Source organism: Arachis stenosperma, chromosome 2 (genome assembly GCF_014773155.1).
Source record: "Arachis stenosperma cultivar V10309 chromosome 2, arast.V10309.gnm1.PFL2, whole genome shotgun sequence".
NCBI lineage: Eukaryota > Viridiplantae > Streptophyta > Magnoliopsida > Fabales > Fabaceae > Arachis > Arachis stenosperma.
In genome coordinates this window covers 88,556,239-88,566,292 of record NC_080378.1, presented here as the reverse complement: position 1 = coordinate 88,566,292, position 10,054 = coordinate 88,556,239, and the positions used below count along the sequence as shown (strand labels likewise).

The following is a 10,054-nucleotide window of genomic DNA, read 5'->3' as shown; positions in this document are numbered from 1 at the left end:
ATGTCAGGCACCGACTGGATCGGATGGATCAGGCACTCATCTCCCTTGGCGCTGAGTTACCTCTGCTTCCAGACTCTCGGGCCTCCGATGAGCAGGATCATCAGGAGGAGGATGTTGATGAGCCGACTCAGCAGGATGCACCTCCAGTTGCTCCTAACACCACAGAGATTCCACAGACCCATGAGGAGCCGGTCCCACAGCCTCAGACAGAGTCCGCACCTACCGTTGTACCTTCTCCTGATCCTCCGGTTTAGCATCGAGGACGATGCTCGATCTTAAGTGTGGGGAGGTCACCGGTAGCATCATTAGAGGACCGGTGAACATTTTTGGCCATTTTTCTAGTTGTCTTACTTTGCATACCTTTTGTATATATTTGATGCATTTTGAGTTTATCTTGGATACTCTTACTATTTTTGGTTCGTTTTGGATACCTTTACTCCGTATTTTGGATTTTTAGATATTTTGATGCTTTTGGATATTTTTAGATGTTTTGGATGATAAATTCCATACTTTTGGTTGGATTTTTCTTTATACATTTGTGCATATCTTCTTTTGTATATCTTTCTTTTTTTTTTTAGTTTGTAGTTGTGATTAGAAACCATATTTTGAATTGCAAAAAACTTAGTCACCCTTTTTGCATAAGAAATTGTTCTAAGTGAAAAAGAAAAAGGGTAAACTAAGGAAAACTTTTGAATTTTTCAATCACAACAATGCTTAGTCAAATATTGAGATTTTTCAAGAAATTTAATTATAGGGCACCAACCCAATTGATTGAAGAAAATTTTTGGTGAAACTTGCTTGAATTCTTACTTTGTGAAGCATGTATTGAATTAAGAACACAAGCTTGTGAGACTTGAGCCTATTGATGTGGTTACATTTCATAACCACTTATTTCCATTCTTGTGTGAAATTGTTCTCTATCTATGATTGTGATCTTTGATTTGCTTGGTTCTATATGTCCATTTATTTCTTGTATTCATGCATTTGTATGATTGAGGCCATTATTTCATTAGCCCACTTACCCAAATAGCCTACCTTTTACTCTCCATTGTTAGCCAATTTTGAGCCTATGCTTAACTAACTTGTTCTCATTTTAGCACATTACAAGCCTAAGGCGGAAAACCAATGAAAGTCCTTGTTTGGATCTTTGATTAGCCTAGGCTAGTGAGAATGTTTATTATTCAAAGTTGGTGAGACTTGAGAACATTGGATGAGATAAAAAGGGTAGTACACTTTCATATTTTAGAATTGGGAACATATTCATGTATTGATTGAATGTATAAGACCTTATGCAATTGATGTCCTTGCACAAAGTATAAAAAGAAAAGAAAAAAAGAAGAGAAAAATAAAATGAAAATGAAAAAAAAAAGGGGAATATAGAAAAAAAAATGAAAAGAGAAGAAAAATAATAAAAGGGGACAAAATGCCCCAAAGTAAAGTTCAATAAAAAGGAATCAATGCATAAGTGTTATGAATCAAGGAATAGAATGCATGAATATGTAAGAAAAAGTGAAGAATGGGTAGTTAGAATAGTTTGAACTTGTATAGGTCATTATATAGTTAGGTGGGAAAGTCTATACTAATCAAAGATCTAAACTCTAGTCCACTTAACCATAAATGATCCTACCTTGACCCTAACCCCATTACAACCTAAATGAAAGACCTCATGATGAATATATGCATGCATTGAATAAATGTTGATTGTTAGAAGAAAATCAAATTTTGGAAAGCTTGATTAGAAGAGAATTGAGTGAATTAACCCTTAAACACTTGAGTGAATAGAGCGGAACACATCCGGTGAGGGTTCAAAAGTTCAATCACATGTGTTCACTCATATTATTTATATTCTTGCAAGTTTGAACTCTTTTTGATAATTGAATACAATTGTAGTTTGGCTTTGATTCCTATTGCCCTAGCTCTTGTGTTTACACATGTTCCCTTGGGAGTTGATTTGTTTGAACTAAGCATTTGCATTCACTTAGGTAGTTGCACCTAGATAGGACTCATATAGTTTAGTTGCATTCAATAAATGTCATATTTTAGCATGAGGACATGCTAAGGTTTAAGTGTGGGGAGGTTGATAAACTTTATTTTTTTAGAGTTTATCTTGTATTGAATTTAGGGTATTTTGATAACCTTTTCTCGCATTTAGCCTATGAATTGGCATGGTTTTGTAATCTCTCCCATATTTGTGCTTAAGTGTAAAAACATGCTTTTTAAGCCTTATTTTGATGAATTCTAATTCCTCTTTGATTCCATAAGATGCCTTGATGTGTTTGCTAGTAATTCCAGAATTGAAATAGGCTAGGCACGGATCAAAGGAAGTAAGGAAGGAAGCATACAAGTGGAGAGAAGCATAAAAAGTCAAAGAAGTGAAATCAGCCGAGCACGCGCACGCGCACATCGTAGAATTAGCCAGGGACGCGCACGCGTACCGTGCGCGCACGTGTCGCAGTCCGCACATGACTTCATTAAAAGCAACACGTGCCTGGCGATTTGGAAGGGTTTCTGAACCCATTTTGGCGCCAATTACTGATAGAAAGGAATAAAAGGATCAATGATTGAAGGGAAAATACATTAGATGTTAGTTACCATTAGTATAGTTTAAGTTTAGTTTAGTTTTAGAGAGAGAAGCTCTCACTTCTCTCTAGAATTAGGATTAGGTTTAGGTTAATCTCTCTTCTTAGATCAAGGTTTAATTCATGCTTTAATTCACTTCTCCTTTATCAAGTCTTAATCTTCTCTTCTTCCTCTTTCTAGTTATGTGCTTTAATAATTGTAATTCTTCATTTTGTTTTGGATAGATTGTTGTTCATTTGTTTTCTTTCAATAATGCAATTTGAGGTAATTCATGATAATTGTGATTTCCTTGATTGTTGTTGTTAATTCATTTCAATAATTGTTGTTAGATTTCATTCTTATTGTTGATTTACTATGCTTTTCTTTTGTGCCTTCCAAGTGTTTGATGAAATGCTTGGTTGGATTTTAGAGCAGAGTTTTATGTTTTTGGCTTGGAAAGGTAACTTAGGAACTCTTGAGTTACTAATGTCCAAGTAATTGATGATTGGGATCTATTGACTCTAGTTTTCACTAATTGAATTAGTGGATAGTTATGACTTATGGACTAGGATTGATATAGCTCATTTGACTTTCCTTTACTACTAGTTAGATGATGATTTAATGAGATTAATCCTTACCAATTCTCATATTGTGGTTAGTGATTAGGATAGAGATCCTTGACCACCAACCCTTGCCAAGACCTTTTTAGGCCTTAGTTTACTTTCTTGCCATTTATCTTTCATACTTCTTATCAAAATCCCAAAATAACTCACAACCAATAACAAGACACTTTATTGTAATTCCTAAGGAGAACGACCCGAGGTTTGAATACTTCGGTTTATAAATTTTAGGGGTTTGTACTAGTGACAAACAACTTTTTGTATGAAAGGATTATTGATTGGTTTAGAAACTATACTTGCAACGAGAATTCATTTGTGAAATTCTATACCATCAAAAATCCAAATCATCACATCCTGACCAACTTGACTCCATCATGCTTGTTGCGACGTCGCGACTCTGCCCCTCCAAATCCTCTCATCACTGTTCTGGCCGCACCTCCTTCTGCAACTCCCCACGTCAACTGTTGAGCCTTTCTCCTCCAACTCCTCCTACAACTCCTCTAAAGTGAAACATGTGTTCTAGAAATATAGTGAAAAAAAATCATTTTTTTAGAATGTTAAAGACTTAAAATAATTCCTTTAGTGAAAAAATTAAAAGTTGACTAATGTTGAATTAAATAAAAAATATTGATTATTTAATATTTTTTATTCACCTCTAAAGTTAACAAATGAATTAAAATACCAGTTCTAATACACCTCTAAGTCTTTTTAACAACCAAATCCAATTAAATTGACTCAAACTCAACAAAAATCATTTTCATTACACGTAGCGTATACACACGCTCGTTACACTAACGCAAACATATCCTTCTTCGTCTTCATGTTCCTTCTTCTTCCTTGCGTTCTTCCTTCTTCTTCTTCGCATTTCTCCTTCTTTTTCGTCGCACTCCTTCTTCTTCTTCGCGTGTTTTCTCTCCATCGTTGTTCTTTTATTGCTACTGTTGTTGCTACGCTTCTTCTTTTGTAGCATTAATTTTTTTATTCCTCTTAAGAGAGTAGAACAAAAAAAATTATAAAAAAATTAAAAAAAAAGAAAATAAAAAAGCAGCAGCAAAATATGAAGAGGAAAAAAAGGAAGAAGAATTTTGAATTATTCAGAATTTATTAAAATAAAAATACATTGAAATTTCTTAACAAATACACATAAATTTCTTAGTTTTTACACCAAAATTTTGCTAGAAAAGCACAAAAAGATCTTCTTTAATGTTGCATTTTTTTCTTTCTTTCTTTTAGTTGAATGAATATAAGTTCATCCTCTTTCTAGTAATTTTACAGTATTATGTATTTTTTCTTCTTCTTTGTTTGATTTTTTTTATTTTTATTCTTGTTAAGAGAGTAAAACAAGAAAAAACTTGATCAAGTAAAATAAGAAGAAAAAGATAAATAAAAAAAGATGATAAAAAAGAAAAAGAAACACCAGAAGATGAAGAGAAAGAAAAAAAGTTATGAATTTTACAGATCTTATCATAATAAAAATACACCAAAATTTATTAATAAATACATATAAATTTCTTAGTCGTTACATCGAAATTTTGCTACAAAAGTACACAAATGTCTTCTTTAATGCTGTGTTTTTTCTTTTTCTTATTTCTTTCTCTATATTAGTTGAATGCATATAGGTTTATCCTCTTTCTAGTAATTTTGTAGCATTATATTTTTTTTTTTTATTGTTTTATTCTTGTTAAGGGAGTAAAACAAGAAAAAACTTGAGAAGATAAAACAAAAAGAAAAAGATGAATAAGAAAAAAAAGATGATGATAAAAAAAAAGAAGAAAAAGAAGCATAAGATGAGAAAAAAGAGAAAGAATTTTGAATTATGCAAAATTTATTAGAATAAAAACACATCAAAATTTATTAATAAATACACATAAATTTATTAGTTTTTATACCAAATTTGGTTACAAAAACACAAAAATATCTTTTTTAATGCTGTATTTTTTCTTTTTTTTTTCTTTATTTCTTTCTCTCTTTTAGTTGAATGAATGTAAATTTATTTTCTTTCTAGTAATTTTGCAACATTATGTATTTTTTCTTTTTCTTTGTTTAATTTTTTTTGTTTTTATTATTGTTAACAGAATAAAATAAGAAAAAACTTAAGAAGATAAAAAAAAAAAGATGATGAGGAAAAAGAAGTAGAAATAGCAACAGCAACAAAAGATGAGGAGGGAGAAAAAGAGTTTTAAATTATGTAAAATTTATCAGAATAAAAATACACCCAAATTTTTTAACAAATACATATAATTTTTTTAGTTTGTACACTGAAACTTTACTACAAAAACAAAAAAATGTCTTCTTTAATACTGTATTTTTTTCTTTCTTTTAATTGAATAAATGTAGGTTAATTGTTTTTATTTTTGTTAAGATAATAAAATAAGAAGAAACTTAAAAAGGTAAAATAAGAAGAAAAAGATGAATAAAAAAAAGATAATGACGATAAAAAAAAGGAGCAGTTGCAAGACTTGAGTAATTTATCATGGCCTAACACAAGTAATTATGGAATGATTAACACTTTAGTACTGCGAAATCTCATTAGCAAGTTAATGTGTAGGAATAATCAGATAAATTGTGTACTTTTTGGTCAGATTGTAGATAATATTCTCCCTCATCTTAAAGAAGGAAGGGCTAGACCCCTCATCGTTGTACTGAATTTTGAATTATACAAACTTGTCAGAATAAAAATACAACAAAATTTTTTTGTAAATACACATAAATTTCTTAGTTTTTACACCGAAATTACTTAATGAATGCGACAAACAAACTCAGTTCGAAAATAAGCACACAAATAAGACTGAGTCATGAACAAAAACACATTCAAATTAATTTTGGATAAGACAACGTTATTAATATGACAAAAATTCAACAATAATAATAATAACAACGACGATAATAATAAAGAAAATAACAATGACAATATAATGATAATGATGATGATGATGATGGAGAAAAGAGGAAAAGAAAAAGAAAAATGAATAAAAAAAGATCAAATGAGGAAAAAGAGAAGAGAATGAGAAAGAGAGAAAAAGGAAACAGAAAAGAAAAAGTAAATAAAAACCAAAAAAGGAGAAGGAAAAAGAAAAGGAGAAAAAATCGAAAAAAGATAAGGCATGTATTTTAAAAGGTAATTATAACAATTTAGTTAGACTTTATTAAATATTTTGTTTCAACATAAATTTATGCATAAAATTTAAAAATAGGAATCACTTTGTAATTATTGAAGCTGTTCATAAAAACTCAATGAAATAACTTGTCAAGAAACTAAGAATTTTGCCAACCAGAAACAATTTAAGAGAACACCACTCAAAATTATATTTAAAGTAATTATCCAAATTAGTTTTCAAGAACTTTAAAAGCGGATATTTTAGTTTTAAAAAAAATTAATATACAGATCAATTCTCAAAGTTTTGTTTCGACTCAGTATCCAGTTCATTTTTTGACAGAGTAATTATCTAAATCAGTCTTTAAAAATTTTAAAAACGGATATTTTAGTCCAAAAAAATTAATATACAAATCAATTCCTAACATTTTTCTCCGTCAAACATAACAATCCTCCATAAAAAAATATTATTATTATTACTAATTACACAATAATACTGTACCATAATTTTTTAGTATATATATATATACACTCAACAACAACAATAATAATAATAATATTCAATAAAATTATTAGAGATTATTCTACAAAAAAATTTAAGATTAAAACTATTTGATATTTTTATATTTAATATAATCAAAAGATGTTCTACACTTCTACTTTAAAAAACATGTTTGTATTAAAAGAAAATGTTTTAATTTGGATTTCAAAACATCATTATTTACCTTACTTGTTTCTAACGAAAAGAATATTAATATGCTAGTGTCGTCGTCCACTCGTCCACATGCACAAAGCTAAGTTAATAATGATACATTAAAATCCAAATTAAAATATTTTTTTTAATACAAACATGTTTTTTAAAGTACAACATCTTTTGATTATATTAAATACAAAAATATCAAATAGTTTTAACTTTAAATTTTTTGTAGAATAATTTCTAATAATTTTATTATTGAGTGACTTTCTCTCTCTCTCTCTCTCTCTCTCTCTATATATATATATATATATATATATATATATATATATATATATATATATATAAGAATCTAATTAATAAATTTATCATTATTTTTGTTCAAGAAATACAAAAACAAAAAATTATAGTACAATATTATTGTATAATTAATAAAAATAATAATTTTTTTAAATGGAAGACTGTTATGTCTTATAGAAAAAATATTAGAAATTAATCTGTATATTAATTTTTTTAATAACTAAAATATCCGTTTTTAAAATTTTTGAGAATTAATCTGAGTAATTTTTCTGCTCGAAAATAAACTGAAAACTGATTTGTTTGTAGAAGTAAAATTTTGAGAATTGATCTGTGTATTAATTTTTTTTTTAGGAGTGCTAGTAGACCAGTATTTTTGTTAAATTTTGACCAACACTTAACCATCAAAAGAAAATTGAATGATTTTACATCATTAGATGTAATCTCACATCATTAAAAATATCATTAATAACTAATTAATAACTAAAAAATACAAAATCTACTAGCTCCTAAACTTTTTCTCTTTTTTAAAGACTAAAATATTCCTTTTAAAATTATTGTACCTGATATGAATAATTACTCTTATATTAAAAGAAAGAAAGAAATGTGTTACCTCTGAATCTCTTGACTTGGTGTTGACCGAATCCAAAGGCTTAAGCAATTACTTGATTAAAGGATTCTTTCTTCTAGTTCCTTCACCAAACACCAAAACCATAAGACAAATAAAAATGCAATAACTTATCTCTTTTCTTGAAGAAGTTTAAACAGAAAAAAGAATAACAAATGAAACACTTACTGGGAATGAAAACAAAATAAGGGGATGTAAAGGCAACTGAAACAAGATGATTCGACACAAGACAGCAGTAATGAAGACTTGAAAGCAAAAGGCCAAAAAACTTTCACTGATCTCCGAACCAATACAAAAATAATATGATTGCCAGATTCAAAACTTAAGTTTTCCTTTTGTGTTTTTTTTATGGGTTTTATGAACTGAGACACGATATACTCACAGGTAAAAGACACAGAAAGTGGAACACAAATTTTACAACGCAAATCAAGAGAAGAAAATCCACCTAAGATTTGTTATTTTTTAACTTCCTAAGGGGGGATTTTGGGTAGTAAGAACTGAAAAACAAGAAGCAATCGCGGAACACAACACAGAAGTTATGACTTATGAATGCTGAAAACAGAGAGAGGAAACATCACACACAGCAGCAAAGTTTCTTCTTTTTTTTTTTTCTTTTTCTTTCAAAATCAATTGGAACAAAACAGACGAAACAGTAACCAGGAGGAAAAACCAAAGGGATGTGAAAGACGACTAAACAAAATTGCAATAAACTCAAGAATACGTTGAAAGAGCAAAAACGAAAGGCACTCTTTTTTTTTTCCAAAATCAACTGAAGAACAGACGAAACAGTAACTGGGAGTAAAAACAAGATTACAAAAGAGAAATCAATCCGCAGCACCAAATATTTTTTTTCTTTTTTCTTTTTTGGTTTTTGTGGGTTTTATGAACTGAGAAACAATAAACTTGTTCTTGCTGAGTTTGGCCGGTGTATAGCTCGTCCGTCGATGAATGTTTTCAAACTTCTCGTCGGAATGAGTTATACGTCGGCAAGGAGGGAACAAGGGGGTGGGTACCTGCAAAAGACACTCCGACGCTCAAGTCAGTAAGTGTTTAAGAGGTATATAATAATTCTATGAATATATAATGTAAAACATGAAATGAAATTTATCATGTGTTATGTTGTGTTTATAATAATTCTATGAATATAGAATGTATCATCGAGATTAGATATAGAAGGTTCTTTTTATAGGCATAAAATTGATGAATAGAATTGATGTTATGACCGTTTGGTCATTAAGATAGAAATGATGGTCATTAAGTCGGTAATGAAGGTATCAGTTACAAGCAAAAGAATGAATGATAGTTAACGCCGAGTTATAACTCATAATGCATAATAAAGATTGAGTTATAAGGTGACGGATCACAGCCCCCAAGCTTTGTCCGCCGATCATATGATCCAGGCTAAGCTTAGAAAATAAAATGAGTTATAACTCGATTAAAAGATGAGTGAATAATGATATGGTGAGCCCCCAAGCTTAGTCGGGTTATTATGTCGGCACTTATTCAAAAAATAATTGAGTGATAAGAGTCATTCAATCAAGATAGTTGTGTGGGGGATACTTTTCCGCTTAAGAACAATTTTAGCATTTGATTGTATATGAACTGAAAAGTTCAGAGATAGATATCCATTGACGGAATCGATTGTATGATCCGAGGATATAATGGTTAATTGTCTTGGGAATTTTTCCGACCCACAACAACTTATTGATAAATTTCTCTCTCAAAGCAATTAGTTATTGAATATTTACAATTTACAGTGAAGGTCTGACATGAATAACATAAATTGAGAAAATGAATAGGTATAAAGTCGTAACATATATTGAGTAATATATATTGTAAAAGTAAAATAGTTCAAAGTAAAAAAAATATACCTTAAAGTTGATAATTATAGAGAAGAAGACGACATATATGAATGTCATACATGCCAAATGTGAATATCTGAATTTTGTTTTGTAGGACATGCTTTAATTTGATAATAAAGCAGTAAGATAACAGTTATTGATGAATTATACATTTAGTATAATGTTTCTAGCAGTTACAGTATGACGAGGGATATTCCTTGTGTAATAATAGTAAATTGCCTGTTTAATTTTCTACATTAAACAAATATTAACATAAAATTTAATAGCATAAAGTGAATAGTATAACAGTTATATACAATT

At 29.4% G+C, this 10,054-nt stretch overlaps 1 long non-coding RNA gene across 1 annotated transcript; it reads right to left on the bottom strand.

The window, feature by feature from the left end:
- Positions 1-3,837: 3,837 nt before the first annotated feature.
- Positions 3,838-8,547, bottom strand: LOC130963737 (uncharacterized). Its single transcript, XR_009079857.1, has 3 exons — positions 8,061-8,547; positions 7,878-7,957; positions 3,838-4,165 (listed from the first exon to the last, which is right to left on the bottom strand). It is a non-coding gene; the product is annotated as an uncharacterized LOC130963737 (long non-coding RNA).
- Between the last annotated feature and the right edge of the window lie 1,507 nt (positions 8,548-10,054).